This window comes from Hyperolius riggenbachi, chromosome 8 (assembly GCF_040937935.1).
Source record: "Hyperolius riggenbachi isolate aHypRig1 chromosome 8, aHypRig1.pri, whole genome shotgun sequence".
In the NCBI taxonomy this organism is placed as follows: domain Eukaryota; kingdom Metazoa; phylum Chordata; class Amphibia; order Anura; family Hyperoliidae; genus Hyperolius; species Hyperolius riggenbachi.
Genome location: NC_090653.1, coordinates 62,934,906 through 62,951,601, shown reverse-complemented (window position 1 = coordinate 62,951,601; position 16,696 = coordinate 62,934,906). Strand labels below are relative to the sequence as shown.

The window sequence follows — 16,696 nt, the reverse complement described above, 5'->3', positions numbered from 1 at the left end:
ATGGTTTGGAATGACGTTCAATCCTGGGTTACAGTTCCTCTTTAAGATCAAAAATTCCAAACAATGTTAATTAATAAAAATAACAGAATTTTCACTCATTTTAGAACAGCGGATGGAGCCACTCAAGCCATTCCTGTATGTCTAAGTGGCTATAACTGTCTCTTCAGAGCCACTAATGAGAGAATCCAGAGTCTTAATGGATATTGGATAGCAACACTTCTGACTTTTTTCTGTACTGTTTATGTTATCTCAGGGTTTCACTTTAAGTCATCAGTATTTTGTTGAGCTGCAGGAGTAGACTGGAGCACCAGTAAGTCATCACAGGTAATAGCATCTGATTACCATATGTATTGTACATATCCTTGGTCTGAAGATCACTGGAGAACATAAACCTGGCCTAGATTTGTCAAAATGGTCCTTGTTGTGAGTCCTACAGCTGATGATTCACTCACCCTTCAGCAGCTATCACCATGATCTGATATGACCTGACATGAACAAGATGAGGATTGCAGATTTATGCCACTTAGTAGCAGACACTTTTTATAGATTCTAGATCCCTTTAGTTCTTTGGCGTTCTCTAGTGGCCTCCAGTTCTCCAGTGGTCTCCAGCCTGCAGATTCATGGATGGAGGTGACATGTTATAGAGGTTTTATAATGCAACTTAGATTGCATGTTAGATCCCATGTCAACTCACCAGGATACCATGGCAGCAGGAAAACACTACAATCTCATAACAGCTGTCAGCACACTAGGATCTCATAACAGCAAAGACTAGGATTCCGTAACAGCAGTCAACACATTAGGTTCTCCTAATAAGAGGCAACACCGGGATCCCATAAGATTAGTCAATACACTAGAATCCCATATCAGCAGCCAGCACATTAGGATCACATAAAAGCAGTCAATACACTAGGATCCCATAAAAGCAGTAAATACACTAGAATTCCATAACAGCAATAGATACAGTAGGATCCCATATCTGCAGCCAACACCCTAGTATCCCATAACAGCAGTCAATACAACAGGATCCCATATCTGCAATCAACACACTAGGATCCAATAACAGCAGTCAATACACTAGGATCCCTTTACAGCAGACAATACACTAGGATCCAATAATACACTAGGATCCCATAACAGCAGTTAATACATTAGGATCTTACATTAGCAGTCAACACACTAGGATCCCATATCAGTAGTCAACCCATTAGGATATCATAACAGCAGTCAATACATTAAGATTCCCTATCAGCAGTCAAAACACTAGGATTCGATATCATCAGCCAACACACTGGGATCTTATATCAGCAGCCACACACTAGGTTCTCATAACAGCTGTCAACACACTAGGATCCCATAACAGCAACCAACACGCTAGGATCCCATATCAGCAGCCAACACACCAGGATCCCATAACAGCAGCCACATACTAGGATTTCATATAGCAGCAGTCAATACACTAGGATCCCATATCAGCAGCCAACACACTAGGCTCCCATAACAACATGTAAACACCAGGATCCCATAACAGCAGTCAACACACTAGTATCTCATAACAGCAGCCAACACCAGGATCTCATAACAGCTGTCAACACACTAGGATCCCATAACAGCAGTCAACACACTAGGATCCCATAACAGCAGCAAACACACTAGGATCCCATAACAGCAGCCACACGCTAGGATCTCATAACAGCAGCCAGCACACGAGGATCCCATAACAGCAGCCAACACACTAGGATCTCATAACAGCAGTCAACACACTAGGATTCCATATCAGCAGCCAACACACCAGGACCCCATAACAGCAGCCAACACACCAGGACCCCATAACAGCAGCCAACACACTAGGATGCCATAACAGCAGTCAACACACCAGGACCCCATAACAGCAGTCAACACATAAGGATCTCATAACAGCAGTCAACACACCAGGATCCCATAACAGCAGTCAACACACCAGGACCCCATAACATCAGCTAACACACTAGGATCCCATAACAGCAGCCAACACACTAGGACCCCATAACAGCAGCAAACACACTAGGATCCCATAACAGCAGCCAACACACTAGGATCCCATAACAGCAGTCAGCACACCAGGACCCCATAACCTCAGCCAACACACTAGGATCCCATAACAGCAGCCAACACACTAGGATCCCATAACAGCAGCGAACACACTAGGATCCCATAACAGCAGCCAACACACTGGGATCCCATAATAGCAGCGAACACACTAGGACCCCATAACAGCAGCCACACACTAGGATCCCATAACAGCAGTCAACACACTAGGATCCCATAACAACAGCCAACACACTAGGACCCCATAACAGCAGCCAACACACTAGAATCTCGGAACAACAGTCAATACACTAGGATCACATATCAGCAACCGGCACACTAGACTCTCATAATAATAGGCAAAAACTATAATCCCATAACAGAAGTCACTACACTAGGATCCCATAACAACATGCAAACACTAGGATCTTATAACAGCAGTTAACACACTAGGATCTCATATCAGCAGTCAAAAAATAGGATGTCGCTGCATGACCACTGTTTTTAGTAACTGAAAATTTCAACTTCTTCCCCTGGACTTTCAACATAAATATGACACCAGGACCCCATAACATCAGCTAACACACTAGGATCCCAAAACAGCAGCCAACACACTAGGATACCATAACAGCAGCCAACACACCAGGACCCCATAACAGCAGCCGACACACTAGGATGCCATAACAGAAGCCACACACTAGGATCCCATAACAGCAGTCAACACGCAAGGATCCCATAACAGCAGTCAACACACAAGGATCCCATAACAGCAGCCAACACACTAGGACCCCAAAACAGCAGCCAACACACTAGGATGCCATAACAGCAGCCACACACTAGGATCCCATAACAGCAGCCAACACACCAGGACCCCATAACAGCAGCCAACACACTAGGATGCCATAACAGCAGACAACACACTAGGATGCCATAACAGCAGCCAACACACCAGGACCCCATAACAGCAGCCAACACACCAGGACCCCATAACAGCAGCCAGCACACTAGGATCCCATAACAGCAGCCAACACACTAGGATGCCATAACAGCAGCCAACACACCAGGACCCCATAACAGCAGCCAACACACTAGGATCCCATAACAGCAGCCAACACACTAGGATCCCATAACAGCAGTGAACACACTAGGATCCCATAACAGCAGTTAACACACCAGGACCCCATAACAGCAGCAAACACACTAGGATCCCATAACAGCAGCCAACACACTAGGATCCCATAACAGCAGTCAGCACACCAGGACCATATAACATCAGCCAACACACTAGGATCCCATAACAGCAGCCAACACACTAGGATCCTATAACAGCAGCGAACACACTAGGATCCCATAACAGCAGCCAACACACTGGGATCCCATAATAGCAGCGAACACACTAGGACCCCATAACAGCAGCCACACACTAGGATCCCATAACAGCAGTCAACACACTAGGATCCCATAACAGCAGCCAACACACTAGGACCCCATAACAGCAGCCAACACACTAGAATCTCGGAACAACAGTCAATACACTAGGATCACATATCAGCAACCGGCACACTAGACTCTCATAATAATAGGCAACAACTATAATCTCATAACAGTAGTCACTACACTAGGATCCCATAACAGCAGTCAGCACACCAGGACCCTATAACATCAGCCAACACACTAGGATCCCATAACAGCAGCCAACACACTAGGATCCCATAACAGCAGCCAACACACTGGGATCCCATAATAGCAGCGAACACACTAGGACCCCATAACAGCAGTCAACACACTAGGATCCCATAACAGCAGCCAACACACTAGGACCCCATAACAGCAGCCAACACACTAGAATCTCGGAACAACAGTCAATACACTAGGATCACATATCAGCAACCGGCACACTAGACTCTCATAATAATAGGCAACAACTATAATCTCATAACAGAAGTCACTACACTAGGATCCCATAACAACATGCAAACACTAGGATCTTATAACAGCAGTTAACACACTAGGATCTCATATCAGCAGTCAAAAAATAGGATGTCGCTGCATGACCACTGTATTTAGTAACTGAAAATTTCAACTGCTTCCCGTGGACTTTCAACATAAATATGCCACAACTGTCCGCACAATAAAAACACATTACTTTGCTCAGAGCCCTGTCTACTACTAATGCTAATAAACTACCATCTCACCGTAATACTTTCTTGCAAAATTAGTAGCTTAACTGTATTGGTTACCAGATGTTGGTCATAACCTAACACAAAGTGAATGGCACTAGAATGAACTGGTGTAAAGAAGCCATTGAGCCCAATGGAACACACATTGATGGATGTGATTTTAAATTTACCTGCCACAAACAAAATACAACCACAGCTTGCATACATCAAAATAGAGGACAATAATAACACTTCAGATTAATTGGATGGGTGAGCAGCATGGTGATGTAGTAGTTAGCACTCTCGCCTTACAGCCAAATCACTATCTGCATGAAGGCTGTATGTTCTCTCTGTGTCTGTGTGGGTTTACTCTGGACACTCTGGTTTCCTCCCACATCCCTAAAACATACATCTACGGTAAGTTAATTGGCTTCCCCCTATACTGGCCCTAGACTATGATACATACACTACACAATACATACATAGACATATGACTATGGTAGGGATTAGATTGTGAGCCCCTCTGAGGGACAGTTAAGTGACAAGACAATATACTCTGTACAGCGCCGCAAGAAATGTCAGCAATATATATATAATAAGTCCTAACTTTTTAAATATTTATGGGTTTCACGGTCCAATAAAAAGTATTTTACGCAAAGATTTGTACAAATGCCAGATCAATTGAAGTGGAGTCATATCATATGGCTACCACACTAGGAAGGGCACACCTTAAAGTACTCTGTAACTTCGACATAACATTCAATATAATGTGTTTTCCTGCTTTTTATTACTCATACAGTTATCATATTTGCTTTTGTGCACAAATAATATTGTCTGTTTACAAATTACAAGTTTCCAAAGTGTAGTTTATCTTGCCCTGAAACCTGCCATTGCATTTTATTCAAACTGCTTTTTATTATATATTAACATCTTCTAATTAGCTGTTCTGAGCTGTTTGTGTGCTTGAAGCACAGAGAGCTTCACAAAGAGCTCCTTTTTACTTGTTACACTGTTTACACACATGTATCAACATTAGAATGCAAACAAAGATATTGTTATCTCCAGTTAGGATGCGGATTTGAAGCTGAATAGCAGGGCAAAGTGCTTTGTTTAACCATTTCAGTGATATTCTGCTAGAAAAAAATTCTGGGATAGTATCTTTCAAGCTGTGAGGAATCTTTAAGAGCAAAGTAGAAATGCTGACTTTCAGATCACTTTAAAGAGGAAATTTACTGAACTTAACTAATGGATAACATTGCTAATCTTCTAGAATATTAATTTATACATGATATAGTTATTATTTGGCAATTGTAAAATCTTAAATCACCCTGATTTACATTCTTAAATGTATCAGTGATGCTGGCATCTTTACTGCTGCCAAGATGAATCACTGTAGAATGCCCCCCACATCCCTAGTGTAATTAGCGGTAACGTGAGTTGATCTCCCAGAGTGCTCTGCAGCAGAAGGCTGCGTGACATCATGGCCTAGGCTAAACATCACTGGCAGGGTAGGGTTATATAGCAACATATAGCAAAATATTAATGTATGAAGCACTTCCAATGCTGAAACCAGGATAATCAACAACAATGGGCATCCTGGATATTTTTTTATGTCTTTAGGGGGTTTTCTTTAAGATAAGTCATATAAAATTCTTGAAACTCTGGAAAAAAAGAGTTTTAATAAAACAGGATAGTTTTGTTTATTTCACCTTTTGTATAAGGATGACCAGAGCTACAAGCTAAATGATAACCATTGTCCTTTCTTGTAAAGGCATCTGCACTTTGCTACGGCATCCTGGGAATTTTTCAAGAACATACAGACCTTGGCTCTGAAAACTATTTTCTAGCTTGAGGGAGGCAAAGATTATGGTTCTCATTATGGATCTAATTTGCTAAGGTTTTCTGGGGCTTGGGAACTCAGGAGAACAATGAAGGACTTAACTGACCTGGCAAACAAGCCTTGTATTTATTAAACTTTGTCCCCTATTAAGATGGAGAAATTTTCTACCCTCACCCAGGTCACATGAGAGCACAGCAGGGATTGCCTGAAAAAAGGTTAGTGAAATATTGGTTATTAGGCCCCGTTCACACTTGCGGTTTAGTAAAAACCGCACCGGATGTCCGGACCGCACCGTATCCGGACCGGACCTGATCCGTACGGTTCCTATCCGGATCCGGTCCGGATCCGGTCCGTTTGCATCCGGTTTCCGTGCGGTGTGAACACGGTTGCGGTCCGGATCCGGTTTCTTAAGGAGATAACATCCTTTTATTACCTGGGGTCTGGGAGGTCAGCAGAAGGGTCTGGGGTCATTGTTGGAGACAGGTGGACGTGTGGAGACCATCCGTGGATAGAGAGACTGCAGTTGGGACCATGGATCCAGGCATTTTTTACTCGTAAACCTGGGAATTCTCTCTGTTGTTCGCCTCCTTCAGACATATCAGACATGTTGCTGGCAAAAAGAGCTCCAGCATGAAATCGCTGCTGCCCCACTCTTCGCTGGGCCCATGTGGTCCCCATCCAAAATGCATAGGAAGTGGGGTAGAACGTCCGGTTTTTGTAGCCAGTGTGTTGTGCGCTCTCCGGCTCTCATTGCTTTGTATTGGCCGGATGGTGCAGTCCGGCTCCGCTCCGGATACGGCTGCCGCAGGAGCCGGACCAAAAAATAGCGCATGTTGGAACGGACGCCGGAGTCCGGATCCGGCCCGGATCCGGTCCGGCTCCGGTCCGGCAGAACAGACGCATGTGAACGGACGCATAGGCTTTCATTGCCATGCCGTGCGTCCGTTCCGTCCGTTCTGAAAGCGGTCCGGCTCCGGCACGGCGATTCCGGACGGCCACCGCTAATGTGAACCGGGCCTTAGATAGCCGTCACACGTAAGTAAAATCTAGAACAATACAAGCTGAAAGTTCCTGCATTGCCACTGCAGTTTGCATGGCCACATAACCATTTATTCACCTTTGGTATGGTCTTACACAACTATACCGAACTCATTTCTCAAATAAATAGGGCTGTGTTTAGATAAAATGATACCCTAGACAATCAGAAAATAAAATAAATTAAGCAATAATAACATAATTAAGTCACCCAAATAGAAAAATTAAATAACATGTCCCTAAAAAAACATAATTAAACAGGTATTTTCCCAAGTGACACAGTTATGCAATACATCCCCCAAATAGCGTAATTAAGCAGACATATCCCCCTAAATAACACAAGCAAGCACAGTGGCATAAACCACAAAAGATACAATAAGGCTGCAGGTCTTCCAAATAACATAAATTGGCAACATGCCCCCCTAATAACACAGTTAAACCGGCAGGTCCCCCAAGTAACACAATTAGCCATCATGTCCTTTAAATAATGTAACTGAGAAGACATGTCCATCCAATGATACAAGTAGACTGGGTCACTCAGTCACGTCCTCCAATGTTCTCCGTCAGGGCGAACTTTAGTAAATCACGCTCAATGTGTAACTTCATTGCTTCATTTATATTAATAATTTTGAGGGCAATTTAAAAACCATCAATGTGAACTAGGTCAAACTGTTGGACTGCATAACTCACACTCACTTCATGGCTCAAGGCGCTTGTAGAACTGGATTCTGGAGCAATGGCCCTACTTTTAGAAAGGGTTTCTATGGGTTATTATTATTATTAGTTATTTAAGCTCTCGGCAATCTGGTGGCATAGTGTGGATAGAACTCTCGCCTTACAGCGGTTCAAATCCCAGCCAGGGCAGGATCTGCACTATCTATGTCTATCTGTGTTTCCTCCAGGCACTCCAGTTCGCTCCCACATCCCAAACACATATAGATAAGTTAATTGGCTTCCTTCTAAAATTGGCCCTAGACAATGATGGACAGATACCTATAAGAGGGATTAGATTGTGAGCTCCTCTGGAGCCTGAATACTCTGTACAACGCTGCGGAAGATGTTTGCGCTATATAAATAAGAACAATCTTTTAGAGAAGAAACCATTCTGAGGATTTGGGAGAAACAGGTTTGTGGCACATTTGGTAGCATCCAATAGCTCTGGTGGTACTGCTACACCAAAAAGGTTTTGAAGATGGTCCTCTACTGAGAACACTCTGAGAAACAATCTCATAGCCTTGTATAGATAGTGGTAAGTACAGAGTTGTGTGTCACTGTTGAAGGGTTATTTGTAACACACAATAAGAACAGATGTTGTTGAGGTCTAAAGGACAGTGACTCTGTGTATTTGTGAACACACAAATGTTCCCAAACTGCAGACTTCAGCACCATATCAGTACCAAACAAGTGGACAGAGTCAGTGGGAGTCCACTTGCTTCCACTTCCCGGTGCACTTTACGTGACTTCATACTTTCCCCTTTCCGGCATTAGAAGGAGGATGCATTGGAGACGTGTCAAGCATGCCAAGAAGTGCAAGTAATAAAACTTCCATTGGCCCTGTCCACTCGTTCAGTACTGATATGGTGCTGAAGTGTGCTGTTAGGGAGAATTTGGTGTTCATAATTCAATAACACGAATTTGACTACCAACACTAAGAGGCAGTGGCTTGTTGGGAACTGTTGTGGTAAAATGTGGCTAGATGTGGTGAAGGGACAATGAGGTAGGAATTTAGACAAGACACAACACAGGTTATTTATCTCATGTAGGGGTACTCAGTAGCCATTAGCAGTGTTAAGTAGTCTTTCCCAAGGTCTCCTTACTGCATAGGTGCTAGCTTACTGAACAGGAAAAGCCAAGATTCGAACCCAGGTTTCCTGTGGCCCTCCAGTACACTACATTTAGTTGCAACCACAATAGCTAATGGTACTTTTGTTCGTGCAACATAACAGTCATTACTGCAAATGGTTGGCCACAATCATGTGATTATATCTCCCATCTACTTCCTGTCTTGGCTAATACAGGAAACAGGATGTTAGTGGTGACTTGATCATGGCCCATCACTCAGAAACTTAAAAGTCAGTCACATTCTTCTCCACTACTTAATCCATCTCTTGTTACTGCTATGAATTTTGCTATTTGCGTGTATGTTTTCTGTACTTTCATTTAACTCTGCTTTAAATGTCATTTCCAACAAAATCTGATATAATTTTGAGGAGTCGCTGGCAAACTGACAAACGTGTTGGCGTCTTATATGTCTTAGGGACTCTAATGGTGTGAAACTGAAATGAGAATTTTCATTCCCCGCTGAACAGTAATGACCATTATAAAGCCAAATGATGTTGTCACAGATATGCGATGGGTTTTTTATACAGGAAAAAAAAAATCTTGGGGCTACAGGAAAATGGCAGCTTCATTAAGGGCTTGAGAGAGGGATGGAAGAACCAATTACTGCAGAGAAATATTACCACTGAGAGTGCAAGAAAAAGAGACAGGTAAGTGATTTAATGCACATGCAATTAAAATTTTAGATCATGTTGGCCTTTAAAGTGAACCTTTACGTGGCAACGTGGCACCATAAACTGATCAGGTAACAATTAAGTACATACCAAGTTTTTTTGGACTATAAGGCACACTTTGTCTCCCCCAAATGTGAGGGTGTGTGTGTGTGTGTGTGGGGGGGGGGGGGGGTAGTCAGTGTGTCTTATAGACCCAATGTCCCTGTTTCTTCCTGTGTCCTCTGTACCCCTGTTTCCTCATGTGTCCTCTGTACCCCTGTTTCCTCCTGGGTCCTCTGTACCCCAGTTTCCTCATGTGTCCTCTGTACTACTGTTTCCTCCTGTGTCCTCTGTACCCCTGTTTTCTCCTGTGTCCTCGGTACCCCAGTTTCCTCCTGTGTCCTCTGTACCCCTGTTTCCTCTGTACCCTGGTTCCTCCTGTGTTCTCTGTACACCTGTTTCCTCCTGTGTCCTTTGTACCCCAGTTTCCTCCTGTGTCCTCTGTACCCGTTTCCTCCTGTGTCCTCTATACCCTGGTTCCTCCTGTGTCCTCTGTACCCCTGTTTCCTCCTGTGTCCTCTGTACCCTGGTTCCTCCTGTGTCCTCTGTATCCGTTTTCTACTGTGTCCTCTGTACCCTGTTTCCTCCTGTGTCCTCTGTACCCCAGTTTCCTCCTGTGTCCTCTGTACCCGTTTCCTCCTGTGTCCTCTGTACCCCTGTTTCCTCCTGTGTCCTCTGTACCCCTATTTCCTCCTGGGTCCTCTGTACCCCAGTTTCCTCCTGTGTACTCTGTACCCCTGTTTCCTTCTGTGTCCTTTGTAACCCTGTTTCCTCCTGTGTCCTCTGTACCCTGTTTCCTCCTGTGTCCTCTGTACCCCAGTTTCCTCCTGTGTCCTCTGTACCCGTTTCCTCCTGTGTCCTCTGTACCCCTGTTTCCTCCTGTGTCCTCTGTACCCTATTTCCTCCTGGGTCCTCTGTACCCCAGTTTCCTCCTGTGTACTCTGTACCCCTGTTTCCTCCTGTGTCCTCTGTACCCATTTTCTCCTGTGTCCTCTGTACCCTGTTTCCTCCTGTGTCCTCTGTACCCGTTTCCTCCTGTGTCCTCTGTACCCCTGTTTCCTCCTGTGTCCTCTGTACCCTATTTCCTCCTGGGTCCTCTGTACCCCAGTTTCCTCCTGTGTACTCTGTACCCCTGTTTCCTCCTGTGTCCTCTGTACCCATTTTCTCCTGTGTCCTCTGTACCCTGTTTCCTCCTGTGTCCTCTGTACCAGTTTCCTCCTCTGTTTGCTTGTCTCCTCCTCTGTCACATGGAACTCTGTGCAGCTACTATGGTGCATGCTGTTCTGACTTAGCGGATGCAAAAGTAGCCGCATATAGAGAGACTTAAACAGGCTTTGTGAAGAATTCTACCAATCAGGCACTGCCACAGACCCGCCAATCAGAGCTGCCCACTGCTCCCCTTTTTTAACTGGAGCTGATGGTCTCATGGACGGGACCACAGCTCCTTCATTTGAGCCAATAACTGCACTCACTCAGTGAGTGAATGCAGCGATTAGAAGACAGGGAGACAGAGTAGTAAACAGGAGCACACGGGAGGAAAAGGCTCAGAGGAGGACACAGAGGGAAACAAGAGGTAAACTGAAAGCACAAGGAAGACATGGGGGTAAATAGTCTATAGTATGCCCCTACACCATGGATAAACCAGGTTTAGTATATGTTATTTTCTGTTTTTTGACCTCTAAACCTAGATGCGTCTTATGGTCAAGAGCATCTTATAGTCTGAAAAATACGGTAATTAGAGGCAACCTATAGTGAAGCATATCTGACTTTTCAATACATCCAGAAACTGGAGTAGGCATAACACACAGTTGAAATCCATAGTTTACCTACAGAGAAGTGAAGCCAATTGACTCAATAAAGGACCAACAGATAGGCCTGAAAGGTCATAGGAGTTGAACTTCCTCCTGACACAGGGAGATTTACCTCTTACACTATCAAGAACAGTACCACTTTGCATATGTTTCTCCAGGTTATATCTCTGGAACAGAAAATCCTTTCGTCGTGCAGTTTTGACTAAAACTAACATTCAGTTGGGTGCCTTATCATCCCATGCTCCTTCTATATTACTCAGATTTACTTTGGGGTTCGCTTAAAGCAGACCTGAATTAAGAACTTCCTCTCTGCTTTAAAAGATAAGCAACGGCATTATAACCTTTAAAGAAAACATTTCTTTGTTACAGCTGATACAAATTCCTGCAATAAATCTGCAGTGTGTCAACTGCCTGCTTTCATGGAAGCAGACATAGGGTTAATATCCTTTGTTTATAAATTAGCTGCTCTGCTCTGCCGAGACAGCCAGCAGTCACATCCGAGAGATCAAATTACAGTTATGATTATTCACAGATGAGGGGGAATTAGACAGGCTAAACTCTCAAAATGCATAGAGGGTGCATTTATCTTTGTTTTCCTTCAGGCCTGTGCAAGAGACAGAGTTCAGGTCCACTTTAAAGTAATTCGTGTGTGCAACCACCATAACTTCCCATGGTTTTAAATCCTTCAGATCACCACTCTATGGCACTTTTACTACTCGTGACCACCAGGCTTGTAATTGCACTCTGTCAACACTTGGGAGCTCACTACCAACACCGAGTTAAAACACCTTCCTAATGCATAAGCTTGTAACTCTTAATTACCATTCACTTTTGCTATTCACACTAGTGAGAAATCACCAAGAACATAATTTAGAATATGGTCATGCGTTGTTCTAATGGCCTAGTAATAATACTAATGAGGGAAAAAAAAAATAAAACAATAGTAATGATAAGATGCACAACAAATGATTTGTGGGGGCTCACCAGCAGAGCTGAAAGCCATCCATTCGAAAACACATTAACGGTGTCGATAGCTCTCAGTGTATGTAAACATATGTAACAGCAACCATTTATTTTCCGTACACATAGGCGATGGAAGTTCAGTCCCCGAACAGGATTGCTGGACAATATCAGATTAACCGTTCACCTTTGCAGGCAGCAACCTACTAATTGCAAACCATCGGATGCTAACAAGCCTTAATGAACTAGCAACGTAAGGATTAACCATCAGCATCACCAAGACCCTTTTCACCATATTGCACACACCATAAATACAAATAAAAGAAATACAGGCGTTAGGCTTTGACGATAGGGGCTTGGGCAGGGATGTGACGGATATAGTTGATATTGGCATACAAATGACAGTAGGATTAGCTGTATATATAAGATGACCAGCTCTGCCTCTGTGGAATCTGCTGATAAGAGTTCTTGGCTTCAGCTGTTAGTATGCTAGTGACATATGTCAAGGCTTTAAGATTTATGCTGGTGTCATGTGTCAGAGATGCAAGCAGAATATTTCTGGGAGGCTGGGAATGTCGGATGCTGATTTGTATAAGGATTTTTCTCCTTTTTTTTTCGACACGGTAGTTTTTATTTAGCCGATCGACGGTCAGTGTTAAAGTGACCACACATATAGCAATCTGTCCTCTGATCTAAATCAATCTGATCCTTCAACAACTGCTAGATCAACGATGGTTTGGCCATGAATGGAGGAGGCTTTGATCAAACTAGATAATGACAACCTGATCAGCCTTGATGTAAATTATAACAGATTGTGAGAATGCTTATGGCTCGCCCAAATAATCATTTAACCGATCATTAGCCAACGTAACTGATTTATAAAAAAAAATAAAAATCTGATTGTTAATCATAATTCCAACATGTTAGGTGTATGTCCAGGTTTACCATTATATCGCCTACAGGCTACAGCTAGCAGAAGATATCTGCCGGTGACACATATAAAAATCAGTATGTCTTGGAAGTACCATGTGCTGAGCCTGCTGACTGGGGTTTTGAAGGGTGCGTGATCTGAGCTCTTTGGCATATGTACAGCCATGGAATCATATAGGGTTGCTGTTTAGTCTCTCACTTGCAAGGTGTTGTTTACCTGTCTGGCTATGCCATGTATATTTTGCTGATGCCCCTCAAAAGCTGTGTGTTACAACAAATACAAAAAGGTCTCATGTCAGAGCACTGTAAAACGTATGTTGATGACATTGCTACCATGTTGATGGCAAGGAGCATTTGCAGCAGATGTCATCAGGATTTTTGGTAAGGTGGCCAAAATCTGTGTCAGCGGTGCGGCGGGGGGGGGGGGGGGGTGGTGACAGTTTAGCACCATGGATGGGGTAGACCAGAGATGGTCTTCTTCAGCCACAGGATCAGCACCATGGACAGGGGCAAGCCAGAGTCAGTCTCCTTCAGCCACATCAGCACCCTGGTCAGGGGCAAGCCAGAGACAGTCTCCTTCAGCCACAACACCAGCACCCTGGGCAGGGGCAAACCAGTGACCATCTCTTCAGCCAACACATCAGCACTATGGACAGGGGCAAACCAGTGACCATCTCTTCAGCCAACACATCAGCACTATGGACAGGGGCAAACCAGTGACCATCTCTTCAACCAACACATCAGCACTATGGACAGGGGCAAACCAGTGACCATCTCTTCAGCCACAACATCAGCACTATGGACAGGGGCAAACCAGAGACAGTCTCATTCAGCCACAACATCAGCACCCTGGACAGGGGCAAACCAGTGACAGTCTCGTTTTAGCCACAACATCAGCACCACCAGAGCCATTGCGAGCAGGGAATGTCAGAGACAGCCGGTGAAAAGAGACAGCTAGAGACTGCATCAATATTCCCAGACTTCTTTAAGGGTCACTTTAAGATTGTCCAATGTAGGTTAATCTGAAAAGGGGATTTTTTTTTTTTTAACATAGGGAAACATAGGAGACAGCACTTATATAGGGAGGGGGATGCAAAAGAAAGCTAGATTTAAGAAGGGAAGAGGCAGCAGCAGCAAGCTGGACAGAGAACCCCCCCAGGCGAAGGAAAAAGCAAAATATAATGTTATTTTATAAATGGAGGAAGAGAAATAGACAGGAAGGAAGACAACCGGAATGCAGGGAAAGGAGAGCATCCTAGAGGGGGAAAAGCAACTTGGCCATGGGGAGAGGTGCAACCTGGAGCAGCATAGAGAGGAGGGGAAGAGACTGGAAGAGGAGGGAAGGTGGGCACTGCGGTGTGTGGCACAAGGGCTGCACCTACCTTCAGCTGGGCTCTCTCTGCGCCATGCCATCCACACTGCTGCCCCGCCTGCAGCAGCCCCTCGGCTCAGGAAACCGGCAGCAGGCACGGAGGGGGCATTCAGAGGGCAAAAGTGATTCCATCCATAGCTCCGGTACCCGGCGTGATTATCCCAGTCCAGCGGCATCCAGAGCCATCCTGATGCCCCCCGCACCGCACACTCCCTGGCAGCCCCCCGAGAGGCTGGGCGCACATCCGACCCCCGAGAGGACCCGTGTCGGAGCCACCTCGTCCAATCCCTCGCTCGGTGAGTCTGGGTGGAGGGGATGGGGGAGGCTGGAGGTGACAGGGAGGGAGGGGGGAGAAGGAGGATGGGAGGGAGATGGAGAGAGCAGCGGAGAGGAGGAGCTCGGCCGGTCTCTAGCACTGCAACACAGGCAGACATGGGAGCAAAGCATGCTGACACCGCTCGTCGGTGCTGCTCACATCCATACATACACACAGGCACAGATCATACATATACAATCATACATACAATGCAATGCAAGCTGGTGTGTGTCATGCATGGCATATAAACAGGATGTCACTATAGGATGTATACATAGGATGCAGGAACTCTCACTGCTTCATCATGTAGGATACATATATAGGATGCAGGAACTCATTGCCTGTCATCGTGAAGGATATATACATAGGATGCAGGAACCCACTGCCATTCATCATGTAGGATATATACATAGGATGCAGGAACCCACTGCCAGTCATCATGTAGGATATATACATAGATGCAGGAACCCACTGCCAGTCATTATATAGGATACATATATAGGATGCAGGAACTCACTGCCTGTCATCGTGAAGGATATATACATTGATAGGATGCAGGAACTCTCTCCCATTCATCATGTAGGATATATACATAGAATGCAGGAACCCACTGCCAGTCATCATGTAGGATATATACATAGATGCAGGAACCCACTGCCAGTCATCCTATAGGATACATATATAGGATGCAGGAACCCACTGCCAGTCATCATGCAGGATGCAGGAACCCACTGCCAGTCATCATATAGGATAGATACATAGGGTGCAGGAACCCACTGCTAGTCATCCTATAGGATACATATATAGGATGCAGGAACCCACTGCCAGTCATCATATATGATATATACATAGATGCAGGAACCCACTGCTAGTCATCCTATAGAATATATACATAAGATGCAGGAACCCACTGACAGTCATCATATATGATAATATATACATAGATGCAGGAACCCACTGCTAGTCATCCTATAGGATACATATATAGGATGCAGGAACTCACTGCCTGTCATCGTGAAGGATATATACATAGGATGCAGGAACTCTCTGCCATTCATCATGTAGGATATATACATAGGATGCAGGAACCCACTGCCAGTAATCATGTAGTATATAGATGCAGGAACCCACTGCCAGTCATCCTATAGGATACATATATAGGATGCAGGAACCCACTGCCAGTCATCATGCAGGATGCAGGAACCCACTGCCAGTCATCATATAGGATAGATACATAGGGTGCAGGAACTCACTGCTAGTCATCCTATGGGATACATATATAGCATGTAGGAACCCACTGCCAGTCATCATATATGATATATACATAGATGCAGGAACCCACTGCTAGTTATCCTATAGAATATATACATAAGATGCAGGAACCCACTGACAGTCATCATATATGATAATATATACATAAATGTAGGAACCCACTGCTAGTCATCCTATAGGATACATATATAGGATGCAGTAACCCACTGCCAGTCATCCTATAGGATACATATATAGGATGCAGGAACCCACTGCCAGTCATCATATATGATATATACATAGATGCAGGAACCCACTGCCAGTCATCCTATAGGATACATATATAGGATGCAGGAACCCACTGCCAGTCATCCTATAGGATATATATATAGGATGCAGGAAC

At 44.4% G+C, this 16,696-nt stretch overlaps 1 protein-coding gene across 1 annotated transcript in view; it reads right to left on the bottom strand.

The window, feature by feature from the left end:
- LRFN1 (leucine rich repeat and fibronectin type III domain containing 1) overlaps window positions 1-15,025 on the bottom strand; it is a 285,615-nt gene extending 270,590 nt beyond the window's left edge. Inside the window, exon 1 of the mRNA XM_068250477.1 lies at window positions 14,737-15,025. The gene's annotated coding sequence lies outside the window, so the exon portion shown is untranslated. The remainder of the gene's footprint in view (window positions 1-14,736) is intronic.
- Window positions 15,026-16,696: the final 1,671 nt, after the last annotated feature.